The sequence below is a fragment of the Sinohyriopsis cumingii genome, chromosome 17 (genome assembly GCF_028554795.1).
Source record: "Sinohyriopsis cumingii isolate HCF-2022 chromosome 17, ASM2855479v2, whole genome shotgun sequence".
NCBI lineage: Eukaryota > Metazoa > Mollusca > Bivalvia > Unionida > Unionidae > Sinohyriopsis > Sinohyriopsis cumingii.
In genome coordinates, this window is record NC_142977.1 from 79100034 (window position 1) to 79112485 (window position 12452).

A 12452-nucleotide genomic window follows, 5' to 3' on the forward strand; every position below is an offset into this window, starting at 1 on the left:
AAGTCTTATTGACTCATAAATGACCAAACAAGGGAGTTTCATGGGCTAGACCAAGAAATTCCTGTTGATATGACTTGAGAACAACAATTTAATAGTTCATTGACCTCTCGTCACCAACAGGTACCTCAGGTGGTCTCCATTTTCTCATAAGGAACCCATTTTTCTACAAAATAAGAAACTGGTATTTCTGGGGCTTCATTTTCGCATATTATTCCCGTTCGACAACGAATGATTGTCGTTTGTAACTCTGTTTAGAATTAAGAGAATCAGTAAGAAAAAAGATGGTCACTGTGATTAATACCTCTTTATTGATCAATGTCAGGAGTAAAGTGACCTCATCAAAAGCCTGACCAATAAATATGTCAGCTAAAGGAATAATTTCATGATCAAAATCATTCTTAAAAGTCCCTTTTGCCATAGCTCTAGTAACTGCAGAAACAGAGTATAGATCAGGGATTTCAATCTCACCAGAATCAACTCCCAGATCCAAACAAGGCTTGTCAGTTACAAGTGGATTAACAGTGGTGAAGGGGGTTAGATTAGCGTCAATGGGAATTAGCATTAAAAACACCCCTGGGTCAGATTAGCGTCAAGGGAAATTTAACATGGAGAAAAATCGTGGGTCAGATTAGCGTCAAGGGAAATTAACATGGAGAAAAATCGTGGGTCAGATTAGCGTCAAGGGAAATTAACATGGAGAAAAATCGTGGGACGGTTTAGCGTCAAGGGAAATTAAACAGGGTGGGACTTCATAGCGTCAAGGGAAATTAAACATGGGATTTTTTTTTTTTTAAATTTTTTTAAAAAAAGGGGTAGGCAATTGAAAAGTCATTCTCTTTTCGAGAAATATGGCTGGCCCTGAAAAGGGCCTTTGGGTTTTCTTCTTCTTCTGTTTCTAATTTCTTCTTTTTCTCCACCAAGTTCTTATTTTATCTCCTACACTCTTTCTCTTCTTTTCTTTCTTTTTTTTCTCCTGCTCTTCTTTCTTCTTCTCTTCCTCTTCTTCTTTCTTCCTCTTCTCATTTTCTTCTTCTTTTTCAATTTTTTCGTTCCATTTGCGTATTCTTATTCTTTCCTCTTCATCCTCCTTCTCCTCCTTTATCTCTTTCATGACACCACTTATCTTGTCCTTTACCTTTCTTAAGTTATTAATTTCCATCTTTACACGATGGGGACTATAGGAATAGTGGTCTTCAACGAGTCTTATTAACATCTGCTCCATCATTCCTAAGTTGTCTAAAACGTCGTGCAATGTTTGCATTTTGTCCATTTGGTTAGAAGCCATCTTCTTTGTAGAATGGTTTGAACGACGAATACTGTGGGTTCTTATAGTGAAAGCGCGGACGTGAAGGAAAACATCCCCCCGAAAACATAAAATTGATCTTACCTAGATCATGACCGAACAACGCGCGGACTTGAAGGAAAACATCCCCCTACTTTCTCATTTCATATAATAAAACCCAAACTATACTCTTCACATACGCTAAGAAACCTATAATCTACTATTCACACAAACATACCTGAGCTCTTACAAGCACTAATACACAAACACACATTCACTCACATTTTTTTAAAAGAGTTAGTGTTTATATTCACACTACTCTACCTACACACATTGGCAAATTAATAGTTATTTCTTTTCTAGAGTATTGGGTAGCCCTTAAAAGGGCTGTTTTTTTTAAACTCCAGATGCACCTATCTAATGGTTGCACCTTCCAGGCCTGGCGCCACACACGCATCTTCTTCCCCAGTCTCCTTTCACCTTTCTTCTGGGGAGCGCAGAGGGAGGATGATTCGCTTCAGCACCCCAATCTTCTGTCTCGGGAATATTGTACGACATCCTCTCTTCTATTTTCTTTTCCTCTTCTTCTCTCTCTCTTCTCTCCTCCTCTTCCTTCTTTATTCTTGCTTCTTCTACGATAGCCTCCGCTGATAGTTCATTTACTATGCGCCTGGCATGTTCCAGGTGCATCTGGAGTTCTAACAGTTTCACTATTCTGGTGTTCATTTTTCTGGTGTTGATCAATCACCAAGGGTAGCTAGACTGCCGAGTGAGTTTCAATTTATACTGAAAGCGCGGACGTGATGGAAAACATCCCCCTAAAAACATAAAATTGATCTTACCTAGATCATGACCAAAAAACAACGCGCGGACCTAAAAGAAACACTCACTCACTTTTTATGCTACCCATCACTATTTTAAAATTTTTTATAAATCACTTCAATAGACTATCCACATACGCAAAGCAATCCAATCTAACTCCAAATATACACCTCAAACACCAAATAAACATGATTTTAATCTACTATCCACACCAACGTACGTGAGCACTTACAAACACACACAAACACATACACTCTCACTATCAATAAAGAGTTAGTGTTTATATTTACACTACTCTACCTACACACATTGGCAAATGGATAGTTATTTCTTTTCTAGAGTATTGGGTAGCCCTGAAAAGGGCTGTTTTTTTGTTTGCTATGGCATTCTTTTTTAGTTTCTAAGAATGCGATGTCCTCTGAGGATAGACTTTCTGGCGATAGGTCTGCTTCTTCGGAAAGAGAAGAAGAACTCTTTGGTGTCGATACGACAATCGACAAAGCCTCTGTCAGGTTCAGGTTGCTGCTGCTGTTGTTGTTGTTGCTGCTGTTGCTGCTGTTGCTGCTGTCTCTGAAGTCTGTACTTCTCTGTCCATTCTTCTTTCTCCCTGTTCATTTCTTCTCTGAAGAGCTCTTCTATCAGGTCTTCAGTGACTTTTAACATTCTCACATTCTCTATTTCTTCTGGCTTCGGTATCAGACTGTGTCTGACCCTATGTAAATTCACGTAGGCTTCGTTGAGCTTAGCTAGTTTGGAGCACATCTTCTTAGGAGGATGAGTCGACAATGGATGGTTAGACTGGAAACAACCCCGGTTCTTAAAGTCAAAGCGCGGACGTGAAGGAAAACATCCCCCACACGGTTTTCGAGCCGCAACGTTCAATGAGTGTCATGAGAGGGATAGTATGAAATCAAAGAGCATCAATCCAACATTCTTATAGCTAAACAAAAGACAAAGTCATTTTTTTTTCGAAACACAACATTTTTTATTCAAAAATCACTTAACACTAAACAACAACTCTAACATTTTTAACAATAATCCAACATGATAACATCAAACAATTGTTTCAAATCGCAAACATTTTTTCTCTCCATTGACAGTCTACTTTAAACAGGGCTGACAAGGTTGTGAATGAAATTGTGATTTCCACTGTTGGAAATCATTAGGCCATTGATGGACACTACGTTTCCTAGCTTGAGACAAAAGATAAGCATAATGGTCACAAAACCATCGATCTACTTTCACATCGTTTCTAGCAGAAGAACGAGGATCAAAATGAGTCACTAAATGTTCTAAGGAATAGCCCAGGCTGCGATGATGCAGAAAATACACACAGTACTGTCCACACACCAAGGAATCTGTGCCTTGTAACTTCACATTATTGAATCGGGTGGTTTGAGCATTTCTTCTCATAAAGTCAATGATATCGTCTTCCAAAGGGGGCAATCCGTACGAATCGAAATATTCCACACATCCTTCTTGAGGAAAGTAGACGGCTACCCAGTGGGTTCCTGGGAGATGACTGTCGTCCGTGTTGATCACGTAAGCTAGATGGTCTTTAGGTTTGCGATGAGGAAGTTCATCTTGAGCACAGACGACAGGATTCCAAGAAGCCGTATACGAACTGTGGTTCAAAAGGTAATAAAGTTCCCAGGTATCCATTGATTTGTGTGTGTTTTTTTCTTCTTCACAGGTAATAATACGTCGTCAATTCGATCCTGACTTTTTGCTTGAAAATGTCTGACGAATAAACGGTTATTCGTTCTGTTTCCTCACTCTGATTCAGGAGAGCTTCGATACGATGGATCTCTTGAATGGTTAATGGTGGACAAGAATGTTCACGCAAGTCTTTATACCACTGATGCAACACGTCTTCGTCCGAGATGAGACTCCAAGCATCGTCCAGATACTCGTCCAATTTTTCTTCTTGACTTAACATCAGGCATTTATCGTGTTGAATTTGACTGGGATGATCGTTTTGACATCCATAGCAATTTTTCTTGATCAATTCCGTCATTTTTTCGACCAAGTGTTTGGCAAAACAGGAGACTAAATGGGCTTCTTGTTCTGGCCATCTCGATTTCATCATGATCACTTCTTCTTTTTCCACGGTCTCCTCACATTCCATCTTTAAAGTTTCTCCACTAGGTAAAGAGGGATAACAGTCTTCCATGGTTTCTAGTAATCTAGAATAACTTCTCTCAAACTGTTGATTTCTATGGTATTATCGAATTCTGCATACAGGATGACGTTCAACGTTGGATTAGTAACAGCGGGGTCTGGGAATTTAAACTGAATTTCCACACGAATCTGGCCAGATTTTATAGGGTGGAAATGTCCCTCGTCGCTGCCTTGGTCTGGAGTGAAATCAAAAGCCAACAAAGCATAGCCTCCTGCATAATCCTCGTACGTAATACCGTTACTGGTGTTGGTTCCTAACTGTCCCGTGGCTTCGTACAGGGACAAGTACGATCTCAAGTAATTCTTCTTCTCAAAGTCAGGTTCGAAAGGTCGGGTACACAAGGTCTTGCCATCGCGACTGACTTCGATCTTGGACACGCCAAAGTGTTTAAAGTAGAAAGGATTTTTAGCGATAGCTCCGTTGAAGGCTTCATTCTCGACGATACCAACGATTAAACGTTTGGGTAGCTGTCCTTGGAACAGATGATTTTGGATCATGGATCGCTGTCCCTTGGGAATGGTGAAAGTTTTCACTTCCACGCGTCGTATGGGATACTTGGCGGTCGTTCTGCTCAACGTCTGACTGATGTCGTTTCCCACTTTAGGTAACACTTCCACACGGCGTACGTAGAGTCTGGCTTCTTCGATTTTGGTTTTGTACTCGTCAGCATCAGCCAATAAGTGGAAAGCGGTACTGCTCCGATTCAGTCTCAGGCGGACATCCACCCCGTTCAGCAAATATTTCTCTTGCAACCACATGTCCAAATGCAAACGATCCATCAGTTCTAAACTTTTGTTGAGTCCTTTGATTCTGTCTCTTCGTTCTACAAATCCCGCATTGTGTGCTTTCTTTGGATCAATTTCTAATTCTTCAAACTGGTCTGCTTCGTCAGCTTCCCATACCGCACAGGCATTGAGATGAGTGTTCTTGGCGTCTATTCCGTACGTCAAGAGATTTTCCAGGTAGGCACGGTAAGGGTAAGTATCCATGCTGCTACTGACTAGTTTGTTATTCAAGTACAAGTCCACTCCACTAAACAAGGAATGCATGAAATTGTTGACGGGAGCTACTGCTTCATCGTCTATATGACCTCCAGTCTTATCTACAACTTTGACTTTCAGGTACAAGTAACTGCTATTCAGATCGATGTAATCTTCGGGCTGTCCTTTGATTTCAAACTCGATGGGAGCGGAATCCGTCAAAGAGGAGACGGGGTGAAATTCCACCCACTGGGATTCTTGCATCGTCATCATGGTGGGGGGCATGGCAAACAGATCCAGTTCCGTCTTGGAACAGGCGCAAGACTCTCGGTGCATCATTTTTTGTTCTGTTCTTTCTCAATAATCGAAAACGTCTAAGTCTCGAACGGTTCTTCTTTTCTTGGCCTTTCTAGCTTGAAGTCTGGTGAAAGGGGGTTTTCTTCGTCGTCTCTTTCTGCCTTGTCCTTGCTGAATGCCTGATTCGGTAGCGTGCAGGGCATTTATAGGTGTGTCTCGGCGACCCAAAATGTCTTTGCCCGTTTGCAGCAAGACATTTTTGCCTGCCCTCATGAAGGCTTCTTTAGGGTTTTGTTTGTCGATGATGACATTTTGGAGAAATTCTTTGCCTTGCGTCAGTGCCGCATCTTTCAAAGCGTGCAATCCGCGTGTCACCATCGGTTTCAACACCGGGGCCACCGAACGAAAGGCCGATTTTAACATATCTCCTAAACCGTGTCCTCGCTGTCGAGCAACCCCTCGGTACACTGGATACATGACTTACGAGTCGTGAGAAAACCGTTTTCGAAAATGGAGTTTCACCGTGACTTTTCCTTTGGTGAATGGAATATTTTGTCCCAGATCTCCTTTTATAGCAATGTTGACCGTGTCCAAATAAGACTTGCTGACAGGCAAATAGTGAGGATGGACAAATTCGCGGTGGACGTGGTAAGTGTTTCCACCTTCCTCGTCAGTGACCGTGGCAGAATTTACTTTGAAAGGAATGACACGCAGTAATGGTACGGAGGTGTGTCCCACCACGTTGTACTCCACCACATCGGAGTACACGAACATCAAATTCAGTCCTTGGTTCAGTTCTACCGGGAAACGAAAATACCTTGCAAAATGCATGTCGTTGTCAATCTCTGCCATTTTAATAATTTTTTTGGTCTGCTTATCCGTGATCATATTGAGGTCTCCACCCAAAATGTCATACAATCCAGGGCAAAATTTAATACGTATACTTTTTTCATCACTTTGAAATTTAATGAGTAGACGGTGAGACAGTTTGTGGTACTCGATGGTGACACGTTTTTTTGCTGTGGTCAGAACTTTGTCAAAGGTTGCATAGAATTTGTCAGCGATGGCCTCCACCAGATGTTGACCACTAAAATAATGGCCTGAATTAATTTTAAAGCGATAAACGAAAAGAGGAGGAGAAGAGTCACTGCTGCGGGGTAATAGATCCTTTGCAAGATGTGAGTTATGTTGAGGACTCCCCGTCATGGTTTGCTGCAGTGCTGGGTCCAAAATTTCGATGTCAAAAGTGTTTTGAGTTTCAGTGATGTTTTTGATTTGTGTTGGGTGAATCATTTCTACCAAAGCCACTTCCCAATGGGCTTCGTGATCTAAGGGGATGGCCTGAGGTAATTTGGCCGTGTAACAGCACAACGTGTTGTTGGGAAACACCTCCATGGAACTGTCACTGGGTAAGGTTAAGTAAAATTGGTTTTCGTGACTCATAATTCCAGAGTTCTGTGGCTGTCCGAGGGGATATTACTGGACGTCAGAGGCGTGTCTCCGCCCAAAATGGGGTTCTGATTGTGGTTGGAGTGGTGACTGACACTGGCACTGGACACAAGGTTCCCGTTCGAGGAGAATTTCAGGGAGGGATTGGGAAGCAGGTAACCGATGCAACTGCTCAATAAAATGGTCCACAATTGTTTGTCTCCTTGTTGCAAACTCAAATTGGCGATGGCTGCCCCGATGACACAATACACCACGAAGATTTGGCAGAAAAAGACGATTTGCGTTTTAGGCACACGTTCTCCACACCACACCCACAAGGGTTGTTTTTGTAAATCTTGCACAGAAGAACTAGGTGAAGGAGTGGTCGACGTAGCTGCGTCTGTGTGAAAGGGCATGATGGTCACTTCTTTTTATAGTCGATGACTTGCGAAGCGTCGATCCAAGAATCAAAACTGGGTGGATATCCTTTCCAACATACTTGGACTTCTTTGACACGTCGTTTGCCCACTTTACGGGTTCTGCGTTTGAGAATGCTTTCGATGTCGTACACGTCGTCTTCTTTTTTGGTGACACGTTGTAACTCGGGCAAATAAAACGTTCCTTTGAGCACTTCTCCGTTCATGTCTTCCAATTTATAGACGGCAGGATGACGGCCATGCACTCGTCCAGTGACGCGAAACAATTCGGTCGTCCAGTTAGGTAAGTAACCTTTGTCGAAAGTGCGTTTGGTTTTGCCAATGCGCACCCAATGTCCTACGGCCAACATTCCACTTTTCTTGGGGACAGCCCTCGTCGGGGACGTACCAAACAGGCGCTCGAACACCAACACTTCGTTGTCGGGAGTCACGTCTTGCGGGGCACGTCCGATGCTTCGATGGTAAGATTGGTTGTACGCTTGCACCAGGTGCGGTAAGATGTCGATGTACTTCAGAGTGTGGTGATGCGTAAAATATTTCCACATGCGTTCTTTCAAAGTGCGTTGAAAACGTTCCACGATGCTGGCTTTGGTTTCGGGATTCTCGGTGGTAAAAATATGAATGTCACGTTTCTTTAATTCTTTTTGGAAAGCTTGGTTCAGAAATTCGGTGCCTTTGTCCGTTTGCCATCGAAGAGGGTGACGACCGCTTTGTTTCAACACTCGTTGCAGGGCTCGCACTAACTCGCTGCTGGATTTGGAAGTCAAGGGCACGACCCAGGCAAATTTGGAAAAGACGTCGATGACACAAAACAAATATTTGTAGCCACGATTGTAGCTGGCCAAATGAGAGACATCGGCTAAATCGGCTTGCCATTGATGATCGATGCCTTCCACTTGGGTGTGACTTCTGGCAAACTTGCGTCGAATGGGTTTGTGTAAAGTGTAGGTAGCTTGTTCTTGTAACCATCGTTGCACTTGAGGTAAACGGAGACTTTTCAGTCGAGTTTTGGCAGCACGATACAATTTTTGAACTCCTGCGTAACCTGCAGGATGCGAGGGATCGTAGTAAATGCTGGCTAAGACTTTTTCCATTTTTTTGTGTTGGTTGGTGTGTTAATAAGGAACCCACTCTTGGAAGAGGCTACTCTTTTTCTCTTGGGGTATTTTCTTGGATTGCAATGCTTTGCGTGTGCGACCGGCAATAGGTGTTGAAGAGGAGGAGAATGTCTGAGAGGGGGATATCGGTTCTTGTTTCACTTCTGTCTTCACTTCTGTCTTCACTTTCTTTTTCTCTTGTGATGAAGAAGGGGTGGCCATCATCTTTTTAATCCATCCAATTCTGGAGGTAGGTGGTGTTGTTAACTTGCGTACTTTTTCTGGTGGAGTTTGAAACCCTTCTTCTTCTTCTTCTTCTTTTCCTTTTTCTGTCTTGGTCACTGGTACTGGTACTGGTACTGGTGATGGTGCTGGACTTTTCATCAAGGTCTTAAAATCTTTCAGAGTGGGTAGAGCTGTTTCGACTAAAGCTTTCTGCTGAAAGAGTTGCAATCGTTGCAAGAGTTGACCGTACTTTTGCGATTTTTCTGTTTCGGACAAATCTTGGCGATCCATCAAGGACTGCAATTCGTGTTGTAACTGGGACATCTCGCTCAAATTGGGATTGGGAGGTAAATGCGGGGTGCGTTGTTCTTGCCACCGATGGTATTCTATCCATCGTTTGTAAGGCACTAAAGCTAGTTTTCGTCCTTCCATGGGGTTGTCAGGGGTCGATTCTGAGATCTTGGGACTTCCGAGGGCCTTTTTATCTTGCTCCCACCAGTCCTCCCAACATGGTTCCCAAGACTCCTTTCAGTATGGGGCCTAACAAGAGAGGCAAAATGCCTCCACGTTGGACCAACATCTTCTTTTTTTGACGAATGGGAATTTTCTTTCGAACCATTTGGCGAAGAACGTGACGATGCTTGCTTAAACATTGTTTCTGGTGTTTGGACAAAGGGATCGTGCCTTTCAAAACGTTCAAACAACATTCGCACACGGTATCGATGACCTCTTTGGAGGCCGTTTGAATGAGTTTTTTTCGTAGGGGTGGAGAAGCTTTGGACAGGACAGATAACATGTCCCCATGTTTGACTAAACGTGGAGGCAATCCTTTCCTTTTCTTTCCTTGGGGTTTTCTGGAGGGTGACATCTTTGCTTGTGGGTTCCGGGACATTCACCAAACAGACACTAACGTCGATGACTTAACACACACCCTTTTATCTTTTTTGGGACTATCGCTTTGTCATAAAGGTGACAATGTTTTTCCCAAAATCGCCAAGGAATCCTCCCCTTTGTTGACGCCTCTTTTTCTCGGAACGACTGTGTCTTTTCTTAGGGTAATGTCGATGCTTGGCTAAGCGCTTTGTCGGATGACGCGTCTGCCTTTGTCTCTTTCTTTTTTGGCTTCTTGGAGGTGACATCTTTTACAAGTTCACTGATACCCCTACTTGGTCACAGGCCTTTTTTATACTGGAACGCGTCGCCACTGATTGTCTTTACGTCGTATCAGTTTGAGGACAGGCATGACACGTCGTGCAGGGGTACGCAACGGACTAAATCGAGCCAGTTCTTGCTTGGACAAATCCAGTAAACTTTGTAACATGCCCGATCTTTCATGGACTTTGATTTTGGGAGAAGGTACTTTTGTGAGCAGCAGCCACTGCCGCTAAATTGGAAGGTCCTGCCACTGGGGAAGTTCTTTTGGGGGTCATCAACGGAGAAGTTCTTGGTGTGATCAACGTCTCCAAGTACTCTTCAGTTCTGGGTGTCATTAACGGAGAAGTGGATAAACGTGAGGCTGCCAGAGACGCAGTCACCGCTGTGGCAGGTCGTGGTTTGCGAGTGAAAGGTTGCGTCCTGGCCGAAGTGCCTCTCTTGCGACTAGTTTTCTTCTGTGGACTTTTCTTTTTCTGGGGACTTTTTTTCTGTTTCTTTTTCTGGGGGCTTCTTTTCTTTTTCCGGGGTGGTGTCTGGTCAGAGGAGGGTCCCGCCACTGGAGAAGTTCTTTTTGGGGACCTGGTATTTTTCTTTTTCTTCTTGGGGCTTCGTTGGACTTTTGTCTTGGGGATAACTTTGGGGGCATTAGGATCCCATCTTAAGAGAGAGCGAATGATGACCCCTCCTAGAGTACCGCTCCCTCCAGGTTTCAAAATGATTTGTTTTTTGGTTTGAGTGTCGATGCGGGGATCGGCCAGTTGGACCAAAGCGACTTTGTTTCGATCGAAAAAGCGTTTGGTTTGATGAGGAATCTGAATGATTCCTTGGAGTAATTGACGTGCCGTCACCGTGAACCATCGTAAGACTTCTTTGAGACTAGCTTCTAAGACACGAGCTCGTGTTTGTGGATCTTTTTCTCGACTCATGCCATACAAGGCACGAATCAATTTGACGGGAAGATGCGACTGAAGGGACGTCATGTTCGCACTGAGAGTGAGACAGACGAAAAAGGGTCTGAGGTTTTTATAGATTTTTTATGGGGGAGTGAAATGAAGTCGAGGACGGAGACGTGTACAGGACAGGCCCTCCGTCTTGGCACCAGTGGTGAAACAAGTGGGTACGAAATCGCAAATCCTCGGAAGTCGTAGGTTTCAAATCGACGAGTAAATAGGCGTGTGGAGTTTGAGTGGCATCGTCGTACGCCTGAGTCAGCCAAGGCGTTCCTAACTGTTTGGCTAAGACTTGCACTTGCGATTTATCTCGAGGGCTTTTAAACAAGACCACGTAATGCGCATTGAGACTGATGGTGCGATGGGCTTTACTTTGTTGAAACAAATTTTGGGTGATGTAAATGACACTGGCATTACGGTGATGCCCTTTGCGCGTGAACCACAGTTTAATTTCTTCTTCGTTTCTCCTAACATGTCGTCGAAAATGACCAAATGGGTTTGACGGGAGTCAGAGACGATGCCGTCGTCTTCTTTAGGAATGCCTTCCACAAACACGATGGAATCGCCTTGACTTTCTCGCAAGAGGCTGTACGCCGATTGCCACTCTCTGTAACACCACACGATCCGTTGAGGTGGTCGATCGATCAAATGATGTTTATGTTCGATCAAACGTTTGACGAATTCGGTTTTGCCAGAACCGATAGGTCCAGCAATGAGCATGTTAAAGGGATGACGAAGATACAAAGCCTCCCAACTGGCACGATCTAAGTGTTCGTCGATGACTTTGACAGTAGAGGAAGAGGGAGCAGAGACAGTAGAGGTAGCCATAGTGTGAGGAATGTCACTTGTGACACGAAAAACAAACAAGACAAGAGTTTATATACTTTTTCAGAACACGTTTATTGAATGTTTTTTTTCAAACATGAATACGAAAGACAAAAATACATAAAACCCAAATAGTGATGTACAGGAATAAAAAACACATCAAAACGATCAAAGTGGAATATAAACAAGTGTCTGTACAACATGTTTTGGGTAACCAAGATGTCCTAGGGACAGTGTGTAATGTTCTTACAGTCTCTACATGAGGTATTGTCACACAAGTGTCCTCCCGGAATGACCTTTCAGGCATGTCCATGACAGTCCTGTCCTGAAGCGAGTGGTTGTTCTCGGTGACGGGTTCTTCTGGCACCGTCACTAACACAGGTTGAAAAGTAACTTTTTTCCTTGAACAGCTCTTGTGCATACTGGGCCACTTCTTGGGTCCAAGCCTCAAAACCCACCTTTTTCCAGTCACGAACATCTGTCCAATGAGGGTGTAAGTCACAAGCTACACACACATCGTCATACACGTCTTGGGTAGCTAAAAGTTGACGAATCTTTTTTTCCTGTTGAGGTCGAGAAGTATCCAGATGAAACCGCAAGGCTTTGAGCAAAAGGAGTTTTTCGTGACCATTTAAGGCCAATGAGGTGGTAAGTACTGATCGTAAAGAGTCCACAAAGAATCGGCTGGTAAACGAAATCCCAGAAAACAAGTCACTAAGACACACACCACTTGTCGTCCCAAATTGAATGGATACAGTTCTTGTAATAATCG